This window comes from Neofelis nebulosa, chromosome 1, assembly GCF_028018385.1.
Source record: "Neofelis nebulosa isolate mNeoNeb1 chromosome 1, mNeoNeb1.pri, whole genome shotgun sequence".
NCBI lineage: Eukaryota > Metazoa > Chordata > Mammalia > Carnivora > Felidae > Neofelis > Neofelis nebulosa.
The window spans coordinates 97,403,337-97,416,495 of record NC_080782.1 but is presented as its reverse complement, the minus strand read 5'-3'; the positions used below and the strand labels follow the sequence as shown (position 1 = coordinate 97,416,495).

Genomic DNA, 13,159 nt, shown 5'->3' with positions numbered 1-13,159 from the left:
TTGAACCATTCTCTGTACATACAGAAGACACAAGGAGAGAACTGCTTTTACGGCTAATGTCACCTCAGTAATTGTTAAATTTTGTTTGCAATGAACCCGCTGAAACCCTCAATATTCTTCATTCAAATACCATAATTGACTACAGAATTCAGTACTTATTATTTTAGAAACCATGTGAAGAGTTTTAAAAACGAGTTTGGTTGTGATGTCCTAAATGGAACGGCAACAATTCACCCAAGTAAACACCTCTGTAGTCTTACTCAATTTTGAAGAAAGTATTTTTTAAATAGGGTCCAAAACACCACTTAATCAACAAATGTAGTATCAAATCAAAATCAGAACCTACAGGAGGAAAACTCAAATACACTGAGGTTCTTCCTTCTTACCTGGCAAATCTCAAAGTCAAAGTTGGGAACTTCTCTTGACCTAGCTGACGATATTACAGTTTAACTAAGAAAACACACAGATAACACACCTCTATGTTCAGTACTTTCTAGATGTGCACAAAACTGCTTTACTTCCTCAGCAAGTAAAGGTCATCTTACATTTTCTTAAACACAACACATACCTGTGTAATAATCGGTCCAAGCTGCTATAACAAAATACCAGAGACTGGATAATTTAAACAGTATTTATTTCTCGCTGTTCTAGAAGCTGGGAGTCCAAGGTCAAGGCACTGCGAGATTTGGTTCCTGATGAGAACCCTCTTACAGGTTTGCAATGACAGCCTCCTCTCTGTGGTGGAGAGAGAGCTGATGTGCTGTGATCTCTCTTTCTCTTTGGGTAAGGACACTACTCCCACCACGGAGGTCCAGACTCACGACCTCATCCAAATCTAATCACCTCCCAAAGACCCCACCTCCAAATACCACCACGCTGGGGGTTACGGTTTCCACATATGAACTTGGGGAAGAACATGGTCTATAACGTATGTGTGTCTGTGTGTGTCTGTGTGTGTCTGTGTTGGGGGAGTGGTAATCAATTTCACCAGTTATACATCCTAGCTACCAAGTATGTTCACAGCCATTCTACATATATTCCTTTCGATGATCCCAGTTCAAAGTAACATAAACAGTTATCACCAGGTCTGCAAAATAACAGTGAGAGACTGGTCATTTAAGGCCAAGGTCAGAGGTTTAATTATCCCAGTGAGGCCTGTTGCAAGGATAAAAGAGAAAAATTCAGTTACAAGTATACAGATCACTCCCATCCTGAGCGCTGTTTAGTAAATCTCAACAATCCAGGCAACTACTTGCCACTACTATAAAAACAACTCCATCTTTCATCTCTACTCCAGACTCTTCTTCCTGCCCATGTTTTCAGCTCTCTGCTGGACATCTCTCCCTGGAAGGCTCACAGTTCTGTTCGGGATCCAACTGAACTCATTACTCCGTACCATCTCATCTCCTCAAATTGAAGTTCCCCACAGTTGTTCACCTCAGTGAATGGTGCCATGACCACACCAGTCACCCTGGACTCCCTCTTGGTGTCCACAACCGAGAGAAGACCCAGGAAGGGTAAGCAATCTCTCCCGACCTCTCCCTCTCCAAGTCCCTCAAGGACTCCCACACTAGCCTCTCAGCTCAACTTCTGTCCCCACTCTGGTCTCCTTGTCACCCAACCCACCTCATGGCCACCAAGTTCTTTCTAAAGCACTACAAAACAAGTCATTTACCTGCTGCAAATTCTCTTTCAGCCAGCTTTAGAGATGAAGTTCAGGTTCCTCAGCTCAGCACCCAACCCCAGCACCCTCAGGTACTTCCCTCTCGACCTTGCCTCCATACACACAACTACTATCAGAGCCCTACCTACCTTTTACCTTTGCCAGCCTTCTAGACTCCAAACGTGTGATTATTACTGCATCATGTATTAATGTCTTTTTAAAAGTAATGAAAAAGAAAACCAGGAACCAGGTATCCACTCTTCCTTTTCCTCCTTCAGCCACGCCTTATACAGCAAGAGAGAGTGAGGTGTCTCAAGTGCCACACCAGATTCTTCCCTGGACACACCCGGGTTTTACAGGGTGATGACCAGAAGTGACCTTTAATTCCTTCTTTGCCTTTCTAAGGCTCAGAGATCTCACCTTTGAGAAAGAAACTCTTTGTTTTCATGGCATGTTGGCTGATGGTTCTCCTCACCCACTACCCAAATGGACACAGACTTGTATTAAGCACAGAAGAAATAGTCTCTTTCGGGGCGCCTGGGTGGCGCAGTCGGTTAAGCGTCCGACTTCAGCCAGGCCACGATCTCACGGTCAGTGAGTTCGAGCCCCGCGTCAGGCTCTGGGCTGATGGCTCAGAGCCTGGAGCCTGTTTCCGATTCTGTGTCTCCCTCTCTCTCTGCCCCTCCCCCGTTCATGCTATGTCTCTCTCTGTCCCAAAAATAAATAAAAAACGTTGAAAAAAAAAATTAAAAAAAAAAAAAAAGAAATAGTCTCTTTCTCCCTTATCCCGAGGGAGAACCCATAAGCCCGGCTGCCCCCATCACTACCCACAGCCAGGTCCCTTCCCTCTGAGCAGGCTGGCTTGTGGAAGGGAAGCAATCCCAGTGCTCTGCTTTCCCAGTACAGGCTCTCTGAAATCATAAAAGGAGTTTCCCGGGTTGATGGAGGTCCTTTGCACACAGAGTTTGCTTCTCCAACTAGCACGCGTGCACAGGGAGGGAGGAAGCCTGCTCTTGGTTCTCGCTATGTCACCAGAGGCCAGAACAGAGCCCAGCCCATGGGACAGGCTTCATGGGTATTTGCTGAATGACAGGATAAAACAGTAGATGAATGACCAAATAGGCGGTCCTCCTAAATTAGAAGAGCAGTATACAGTATAGTTGCCCTGCTCAATAACTAGTGTTTTGCTAAGAATGCCTTTTGTTCACTTAGCCGTTAGATACAACCTTAATAAAAACTGGCCAGTGTACCCTTAATCCTAGAACATGCCTTAACCATTGCTTTTTGGAACAAATTCTAGAGATTAGATATTCACTGTTTGTATCTTTCCAAGAGCAGTATGCATTGAGTAAAATGTTGCTTTTAGGATTCCCAAAGAGGCATGCACCTTGCCCACTGCTGGTTTGTTTTTTTTGTTTTTGTTCTCTCAAACATGGATCAGAAACCTGAGAACCTGCCATCACAGAGTCAGTGAGGCCTGCAGTTGCACACCCACACCTGTGCTCTTGCCCTCAGAGCCAAACACAACCAGTGCTACACTCTCCAGAACTGGAGTCCCAGAGAAGGCTGACCACAATGGGCCAAAAGGATGCGGCATGTAAGTTCTAGAAAGATCAAGTGTTTCTGCCTGTGGGCTGCCCGAGGCAGGGGTACAGCCTCAGCTCAGGGTCTGCCTGAGGCAGCCACAGTTTACTCTAAATCAGGTATCCATTCCAGCTCTTTGAATGGCACGGCTTTTTCCAGGGCATTTGAAATACTTGACAACCATCATTAACGTTTTCTGAGCACTTAGCAGGAGGCACCACCTAAATCCTATGCAAAAGTAATCCTAGTTAATCTTCAAGGTTAGTCTTTGACTTGAACTCTTACTGCCACCAATTTATAGATACAGAAACCAAGGCTGAGAGAAATTAAGTAACTTGTCCAAGGTTCAGATAGTAAGTGGCACCTCTAGGAACTCAACAGTACCAGTCTGGGTCCTCCTAGGGTTTAGCCTCCTCCTTTGTCAATTTAAAGTTAAGAAGCTGTATACAATGTTCATTAAAAAAGACTATGTACTTTTCATACATTGTTTCTCTGTCTTCTCCTTTGGAATTTTCCTTCCTGCCCTGCCTGCTCTGTGCAGTGAAATCTCTTTCTTTAATTCATCACTCTACACATCTTTGTAAGCAGGTTCCATCAATTTTGAGCCCATCTACATGCATGAACAGTACACATTACTTTTTCCAGAAGGGATCGCTTTGCTCTCATCCACAAAGAGCCTTTTTCCTAACTAAAGACAAATTACTGGTTCGTGTATCATGATTCAAATTATATTTGAGAATGTTCATTTGCAGTGTAATTATTCTTCCTAATTGGACTGCTCTAAAGACAAATGATTCTCCCTCTCCACCCCCATCATCTCCTGCAACACACCGTGTCTTCCTTCCTGGCATTTTATAAAATGTTCGCCGCACCCTTTGCAAACCACAACCAGACACACTACCTGCTCTCTGTGTGACCACTTGGAAAAAATAGCATTATAACATAATAGCCGTATGACTTCAAACCCCTCAAATATTTCACCAGCATGAGATTTCTGACACAGATTAATAACAAGCCTATCACACTATGACAGCAAAAAGAAATGGTCATCTTGGGTTTTATTTCTTTTCTCTGTCTTCAAGACATTTAATCTCCCTACTAGCATGTACTCCCTATCTCCTAAATTTGAAAAGAAGTCGCTTTTTAAAGAACAAAAGGAGGAAAGAATCAGAAACACGCAGGAAAGGGCAACGCCAAAGAAATTAGCATCGATCCTGGCTTAAACCTGGCGGGGGTGGAGCTCTCAAGCTCGAGAGGGAAGCAAAAGCAACGTGCCCATGATAAACGGTCCTTCGAACTTGGTTACTCAGGTTTAACTCTCTGGGACCGGGCTCTAACAGTTCCCTTCCCCTTCCCCCTCACATCTCTCCTCCCTCTGGCTCAAACCCACTCTGGTCCACAGGGGCTGCTTTGCGATTTCGAACAGAAGTTCTACTTTACCGATGGCAACCTCCACGCACGCACACAATCACAGAGAGAAAACGGGAAATACAGGAAATGGTCCGGGGCGGGGGGGGGGGGGGGGGGGAGTGAAGATGGGGGTGGGGGATAAGACTTTGTCTTCATTCTCATTTACTCCCACTGAAACGACTCGCGGGCTCCCCTGAAACTCAGGACGCTCCTGGATTAAGAGAAAAGTTGAACGGGATCGAAGAAAAACCCTTTTGCTGTTCTGAATTCAAAGAACACCAGACCACTGAATGGAAGGGAAAACGGGGGGGGGGGGGGGGGACCCTGAGCCTAAAAACATCCCGAAGCAAGTACACAGTCTCCTCCAGTTCTTTACCCCATCTCATGGGCTCAACCCACCCATCCCAGATGTAGTCTTCCCCCACTACACGCCCACCTCCTCCAGCAGGCACCCCAAATCACTGCGCTGCCCACAAAAATGCAGCCCAGATCTGAAAAGCAGCTGACGTCTGTGGCCGGCGTGACCCACACGCCATACACCAGGCCCCACGCGGGCGACCAGCGGGCAACCAGCCAGCGACCCCCACCCCCCGAGGCGCGGTACCAGGCGCGCAGTGCCCGGCGCCGAGCTGCGCCCAAGACCCGTGCGCCCTGGGTGCCCGCGGGAACGGCCGGACGAAGCCCGTCGGTGGCGGCGGGAGAGCACGGCTCACGCCGGCTTCCCGGCAAGTCGCCGTTCCAGGCACAATTTTTCCACTTCTGCTGCCGGCAGCCGCGGCGGTAAGAGCAGAAACAGCCGATCCCTCCCATTCCCAGCCCCCGACACCCGTCCCAGTCCCGGGGACGGTCCTCTTCCCTCCCCGCGGGTTCCGGGAGCGCGGGAGCGCAGTTCCCGCGCCAGCCGCCGCGCACACAGCCCCGGCTCCGCCGGCCGCGACGGTTCCGCCAGCGCCCGGGCTGGGTTCCCCCTCGCCGGCGCCGCCCGGCCCCACCTGGCCGGGGCTGCGGGCTCTCCCTCCTGCAGCACGCGCGGGGCCCGGCCACTCCAACTCACCCGGCCCGGCTCTGCGTCTCCGGCCCCGAGCTCGCAGCCTTCCCCCGCCGGGGCTTTCCGTTACGCCTCCTCGCAGCCAGCCGCTCCGGGAGGGAGGAGGCGGCGGGAGGAGCGGGCGAGGGAGGGGAGGGGAGAGGAGAGGGTCCCCGGGTGGGGGAGGAGGCGAGGCGAGAGTGCCGAACTCGGCCGCCGCCGGCGGGGCTAGCAAGGAGGAAGGAGAGAGAGGGGCGGGGGCAGAGAAAGAAAGAGGCCGCCGAGCCTCCCTGCCCAGGACCCGGCCCCGCGCCGCAGCCCAGTCACCCTCGCCGCCCGGGTCCCGCTCTCGGGCCGGGCGTCCGGGGGGAGGGGTCGGGGCCCGGGGCTCTCCCGGCGCGGCGCGCGGGCGGGGCGGGGCGGCCGGGGGCTAGGCGGGGGCGGTGGCGGGCCGACGAGGCCCGGCCTCCGGAGGGGAGTGTCCTGCGGGGCCCGGGAGGCTGTTGGCGAAAGGGGATCCCCGGGAGGAGGGGCAGAGGCCCCGGGGCCTGGGAGCGGGTCACTGCGCCCGCCGGGCGGCGGCGGCGGCGGCGCCTCCTGGAATCCTGCGGGGGACCCCGGGGCCGCGGCGGGGAGCCTTCGGGGGGCAGTTTCGGGAAACCGTCTCAGGAGCGCCGGCAATGAGCACGGCGCAGGCGGGGAGCTGCAAAGTCGGAGTCGAGGGTGATAGGCCGGACGCCTTCCGCGGATCGCCGGCCCTGGAGCGCCCAAAGCAGTTCCCCAGGCCGGGGCGAGGGGCGGGAAAACGTCTGTCCGGTGATCCCCGGGGATGCTAAGCGGGAGGGTGGGTTGGGGCTGCCTGGACCCCCATCCTCACCTTCGTCTCCCGGAGAGGAGGCTCCAGGAATAAGTTTCTTTGCCCTGTGATTTTGTAGGTGAGGAAACTGCAAGCCGTCACAAAGAATAATTGTACAGAGATAGCTTGGGTTTTGAAACATTCTCCTCTGCCCAAAATACGGTTTCAGGATGAATTCCTAAGTCACTTTAGCCGACAGTCTGAAAAGGCATCCTTGTTGGAGAGGGGACTGATTCCCCTCTGCCACCCCAGAGTGGCACCAAAAACTACAGTTAAATGGCCACGAATTAAGGTGGCAATATTTCTTGTGATTTAAACTTGGGGACGTGGCCGGGCACACCCTTTTTGTCTTTTTTTTCCTGTCAGACTTGCTCCTGTCCCCAACTTCTCTGCCTCTGGTCTGGGATACCTGTATCCACCAGTCGCCTGAACTCAGACCCTACCAGTCAATCCGGAACCTCTCTTCCAATGCCATAGCCGCTCCCACTGGATTCTGCATTTTAAGGTCTTCCCACTTGCCCTGTCCTTTCCAAGTCCAAGTCCACCTTCCTGCTTCTAGCTGTTTGGGGGCCTTAATGATCTCAGTGGCCTTGCCCCCCTTCCTTGCTCTGACCCTCTTTGCAGGGGCATCCATCTGCACATGCCCACAGGGTAATGGTTCTAGAGCACTGCTCAGGCAGGCCACTTCCTGTTTGAAAAGCTCTCCGGAGGCACTTCGCCACAGAAAATCCTGAATTTAAACCTCTTGTGTTCAAACCCCTCCACTTACCCACTCCTCAGAGCCTCACTTGCCAGCTGGGACTCCTTCCCTCCTCCCAGAAGGTTCCATACTGTATCCACTTGGGAGTTGCTGATGCTCTTGCCAGAAATGGAGTGCTCTCTTTTATCTTCTCCCACAGCTAAATCCTACTTATCTTCATTGAACTTGAAGTTTGTAGTACATTTCTTCTATAAAAGGATGTGTGTGTTCTTCCCATTTTGTGAAATCATATGCTAGAAATAACAAGGCTTATGGGGAAAATAGGGTTAGCAACAAACGAGCCCAAATCTATGTAACATTGCAACTAGAACACTAACAAAACAGTAACGGATCCAAAAAACATACTAGCAGAGTTTATGGCCGTGTTAAATTCCTAATAAATATTACGGTAAATATATAGGACTTTACCTTTAAAAAGGATGCAGGTAACTGATGAAGAGATGGGAAGGAGAGTTGTTTGAGGCTGTTGCATTAGGAAGAGAAGCACAAAACCTAAACGTAAGAGGTGAATTCCCCCCCTGACAATAAGCCCTCCCAAATTAGAACTCATGGCGAGAGCAAAATCCAAAAGAAAGAACACAAGGTGAATGGGCATCAGCCATGGCACTGTGTATTCTCCACAACTGGCGGTCTGCTGTGTTTTTGCTTGTAGCTGCTGTTACTTGGTAGTGCAAAATAGTAAAGCGCTGGGAACAATTGCTTGTGAACCAACACAACCACCCCAGTTTATTAATATCCTTTCCCTACATATCAATCACGAATGAGTTCGTTTGTGTTACGTATATTCTCATTACAGAAACAGGCTGGTAACGGAGGAGACTGGACTTAATTCTACGTTTAGAAATTAGAATGTACTTCATTCCACACATCTATCGAGCACCTTACCATGTGCCAGGAACCGTTTCAGGCACAGAAGTTGCCTCAGTGAACCAAGAGAAGCACAAACATGTCCGCCCTCACGGACTGTGGTGAGTACCTAAACGTGGAATCACAGGGTGGTATTACATCCTTCATATGTGTGTAATTTAAATTAGTGCCTCGTCTACATCTCAATCTCTCTGAAGCCTAGAGTTGAGCTTTATGTTTTTGTATCTTTCTGAACGGCTGACACAGTAAATACCTACTGGGACATGTAAAGTGGGAAGTCTACGCTCATTTTATGCCTTGAATTCACAGGAGAATCGCCTGAGTGATCAGAAAGTAAAGTTTTCTCAGAACTGTGTTTGTTGCGATTTGGGTTAAAATTTCCCCCCATAGAGGATCATTTGGATCCGAAGAGTAGAAAAATGACACTTGATGAGAAGGAGAAAATTAACAATGGGAAAGGGAGGGACAACAGAGGAAAGAGATGCTACAAGATACAGTTCAAGAAGAAAGTACTTCAGTTTTCTGGAAAAGTAGCTGGAGAAAGAGGGATAATAAGAGGAACTTTGAGATACTGTGAATGCTGCTTCTTTCATGTGCTCTAGCCACATGTTCAAGAAACACTTGATGGGAGACGAGTGAGGAAGAAATTATAAGAAATTAAAGGGTACCTGAAGAGTTTGGTCAAATGACAAGGAGGCCTTGGAAGAAAATAACTATGAGCCACTAGATAGGTCACAAGGTAAAATTATAGTGGTGCCTGGCTAAAATGTTGTGATTCTGAACTTACTTGCCTGTACAAATCACTCATTTCTCTGAACATTATACTCCACCTAATGTAACTTGCATCAACAGGGCTAGGTATTTTTCATGTGCGAACATTTTGTATCCTATTCTGAGTGTGAATCTGCTTGGAATGCAAATAAAATCTGCACTTACAACAGACAGATCTGATATATTTTCATGATTGTCAGCATACTGAATATAGATTAACTTTAAATTTTCCTATTCATCTTCATAAAAACTACCCTCTCAAATCCACCTCCCCCGTGTTTTAGAGATTGATATTTCCTAAACCATGATCTAGATACACGCTCAGAAATCAATGTCTTTTGAAGATCATCTGAAAGATGAAATGATTTAAGCAGAGAATCTCTTCAAGGAAACTAGCAAAATTGCAGTTCACCAAACTGAGATCCTGTGAAAAGTCACAGTCTCTTAAAAACCATCACTATGCGTTTTTACCCATGAATCTAATCATACAAAGAAGTCATCTGAAATTCTAAGAATCCGTTTTCCTTGACAAATATGGATGGAGAATAGGCAGTTTTGAGCACAAAGACTTGAAAAGCTCTCCTGATTCAAAAGGGCTCTGGCCAATTAAAACCAGTGCTCTCATCCACATGAGACAGAGTGGTCTTTTTGGCTACAGAAATTGGCTTGGCCGAAGTATCCAATGGACTCAGCCATATCATATTTAATTTTCTGCTTCTAACTGGCAGTTTTTAACTCAAAGGTGAACATGACGCTCGTAAATACTAAAGAAATTTCCCCATTTGTACTGAAATCTCATTACCAAGATGCTAGGCTATTTGTGGAATGAGGATAGCAAAATGTCTCCAAGTGAGAACAAATATTACAGATGCAAATCAGCTCGTAGGATTTTTCAGTAACTGCATTACAGGAGGGCAGTAGGACCAAGTCAGATATAAAGGGCCAAGAGCTCCTGATAAAGAAAATCTCAATGATTTGTAGATTCCTTAATTTTCACACATGTATTGAGGACACCGTCCACACAGGAGCCAAAGGAAAACATGGTTCTAAAAATACACTGTGGCTAGGTCATAAAAGAAAAGAGCACACAGAACTTTGGGCATTTGCTGTCTTCTGACAAAACTAAAAGTTGTTGGCCACTTTTGTCTTCAAACTACAGTCTCTACCTTGCAGCCTTCCTTTTTTCTCTAAGTGACACAAGGGTTTTAATTTGTCATTGACTTCTCTTAAAGAAGTACTCTGCTTTCCTGCCTAGAGTTCCAAAACTTGATTCCACATGACTAGCAAAACTCAGCTCAAGAAGGTGCTCTGTTCATTTCCTCCTATTATGTCACTGCTACCATAAACAAGTCCATCTGGCCCTCATCCAATTGAGATTACCCCTGAAGTGAGGTGGAAATTTCCATACAGTGAGAATGTTCAACTGCAATATTACTTCATATGTTGCATGTAAATTCAGCAACATTCTTAGCTGCTCAATAACATGCAACTGGTAAATTCAATTCATTCCAAATATTCACCTGCAGACATTTTCCTGGATTACAAACTTTTCCCTGAAGAGGTACAAAATACAAAGAAGCTTGGGGGATTAGCTGTCTTATGGTGTTCATGACAGGCATAAAACCATCCAATGAAAGCATGCTTTAGCCTTTTATTACAACAATGCTGTACATCTGGTCCCTGACTTGTGCTTTATCTTTTCTATTATGAATTATCTGTTGCTCTCAAAACCTCTAAGAGGTAAGATTTTACAATTAGGCTCATTAGTACCTACAATAAAATTTGGAACATTCTCAGTGTTATTCAGTAGCAATGCTGAGATGAGATTTTGAGGAAACCACTGCTGTTTTTTGCAGTGAAGAGGATGCTTGTCCCTAATCTGGACCAGACTGAAAAACCCAATCTCCAAGCTGAAAACCTTGCCTTGAAGGAAAACTTTTCCTTTCCTCTCTTTCAATTGTCTTCTGAAAACAGGAAGTGCAACATGTATATCTATAAAACTAGCAATTGCTGGATACCCTATTTTCACACAGTGCTAGAGTTAGAAGATGCATTATTTTCTATTGGTAATATAATTATTAAGTATTATTGACCGTAACATGTATTCTGCCTATCTCCATGTGGCCCTGGGGTTACTTCATATTAAAAACAATAGAAGGCAAGGGGTGCCTGGGTGGCTCAGTTGGTGAAGCATCCGATTCTTGGTTTCAGCTCAGGTCATGATCTCACAGTTTGTGAGTTCGAGCCCACTCACTTAGGATTCTCTCTCCCTTTCTCTCTACCCCTCCCCTGCACTCTCACTCTCTCTCTCTCTCTCTCTCTCTCTCTCTCTCCCTAAATAAACTTAAAAAAAAATAATAGAAGGCAATAAGTTCTCTTACCAGTCTTGACTTACCACAGTTGAGCATTAAATTTAGCTCTGGGCTTCCCAGAGCCAAGGCAAGAATGACATACAATGAATAATACAGTTCTCATGGTCTGGTAAAAGAATCAGAGTTGTTCTTCAAGTTAGACAAACTTTTTCCTGGCATTAACTTCTAAGAGGAATTGAATCATGGGAATCCTTACATAAGAGCCACTGGGCAATCTAAACATCTGGGTGCAGCATCTTCACTGAGAGAAAGCAGTAGACTCGTGCCCCTGCAGAGCAGAGAGGGTAAAAAGTTCACAAGAAATGACAGAATTGTCTAGACTGTGTTTCTGTCATGGCTGAAACCGCATTATCTAAACTGAACTCTGTAGATCCTGAGACCCAAAGGATACTGTCCCTGCCCTCCATTAAAAAAAAAAAAAAATTAAAATAATAATGAAAAAATGTAAAAGCTTTGTATTAAATGAATTATGCAAAAAAATGCCATTACTTCACTGATTTTGCAAATCTTTCTCAGTTATAAACCTTCTATTATTTCACATAGAATGCATTTGACAGCTGTGACCTGTGTTCATTTCAGAACAACCTTGGGAAGGTTTTCAATGAAAAAAGAATTAAGGACAAGGCCACACAACTAAGACTCGTTCTAGGTTTTCTTCCAACTAAATGGCATTGTGCTATGCTAATTATACAAAATAATGTTCAATCATTTTGAGGTCATACAAATGAAACTAACATTAGCTGTGAAATTAAAGTGAGCCAATAAACTAGTTTTTATAGTTGAAAAATGATTTCTCTAAATATCTTGTGAAATGCTGCTTTTAGACAATGGTCTCAAAATAGTATATATATTAGTATAAGTACAGTATAAGTGCCTCTTTAATTTTCTGGAGTGTCATGAGAAAAATGTTTGATGTTAATGAATTCAAGTACCTCTACTGCCTTCAGATGCAGTTTGTGTTCACTAAGCATGCAGTAATAAAAGCTCCTTGTTATGAAAGATCATGGACTTTGGATTCCTAGGGACTGTGTATAAATACCACTTCCTTCTCCATTGGTTAAAAAAGGATCATGAGCAAGTTACTTTACTTTCACGAACTTTACTTTTCTTGCCTTTTAAATATTAAAAAAAAAATTTTTTTTGTTTTAAGTAGGCCCCACACCCAATATGGGGCTTGAACTCATGATCCTGAGATCAAGAGTCACATGCTCCACCCACTGAGCCAGCAAAGCACCCCTATTTTTCCTGTTTTTTAAGTGAGGATAATGCTACCTATTGCATGGAATTATTATGACTTTACATGATTGTTATTACAATGTGCGTGAAGGTTTCTACCAAAATGCCTAACATATAATAGGTGCCCAACAGATGTTTATTTCCTCCCCTTGACATCCATATTCCTGCAAAAAGAATTTTCTCAATTTAAAGAGGCCACTCTTCCAATTTGCCTATTACACAGTTTTCCTATACTGTTTTCTTTTTTTAATGACATGAGAATCAAAACACTGTGGTACAGGTATAAGCATAGATGGCATAAAATGGAAAGTCCAGAATAAACTCACATTTATGGTCAACTGATTTTCAACAAGGGTGCTAAGACATTTCAGTGGGGAAAGAATAGTTTTTTCAACAAATGGTGCTGGGACAACTGGATATACACTTGCAAAAGAATTAATAGAACCCCTATCTCACAGCATAGAAAAAAGTTGCTCAAAGTGGATTAAGACCTAAATATAAGAGTTAAAACTATGAAACTCCTAGAACACAGAGGAGTAAATCTTCAGGACCTTGGGTAAGTCAGTAATTTCTTAGATATGATACCAAAATCATAATTAACAAAAGAAAAAAT

The 13,159-nt window shown here is 45.7% G+C and overlaps 1 protein-coding gene across 3 annotated transcripts in view; it reads right to left on the bottom strand.

Moving 5' to 3' along the window:
- Positions 1–6,096, bottom strand: part of LHFPL2 (LHFPL tetraspan subfamily member 2) — a 170,114-nt gene extending 164,018 nt beyond the window's left edge. For 2 of the 3 annotated variants that reach the window (XM_058728915.1, XM_058728923.1), the window contains exon 1: positions 5,712–6,096. The gene's annotated coding sequence lies outside the window, so the exon portion shown is untranslated. Of the gene's footprint in view, positions 1–5,649 lie in introns of all 3 variants that reach the window. The other variant, XM_058728916.1, reaches the window with a different exon arrangement.
- Between the last annotated feature and the right edge of the window lie 7,063 nt (positions 6,097–13,159).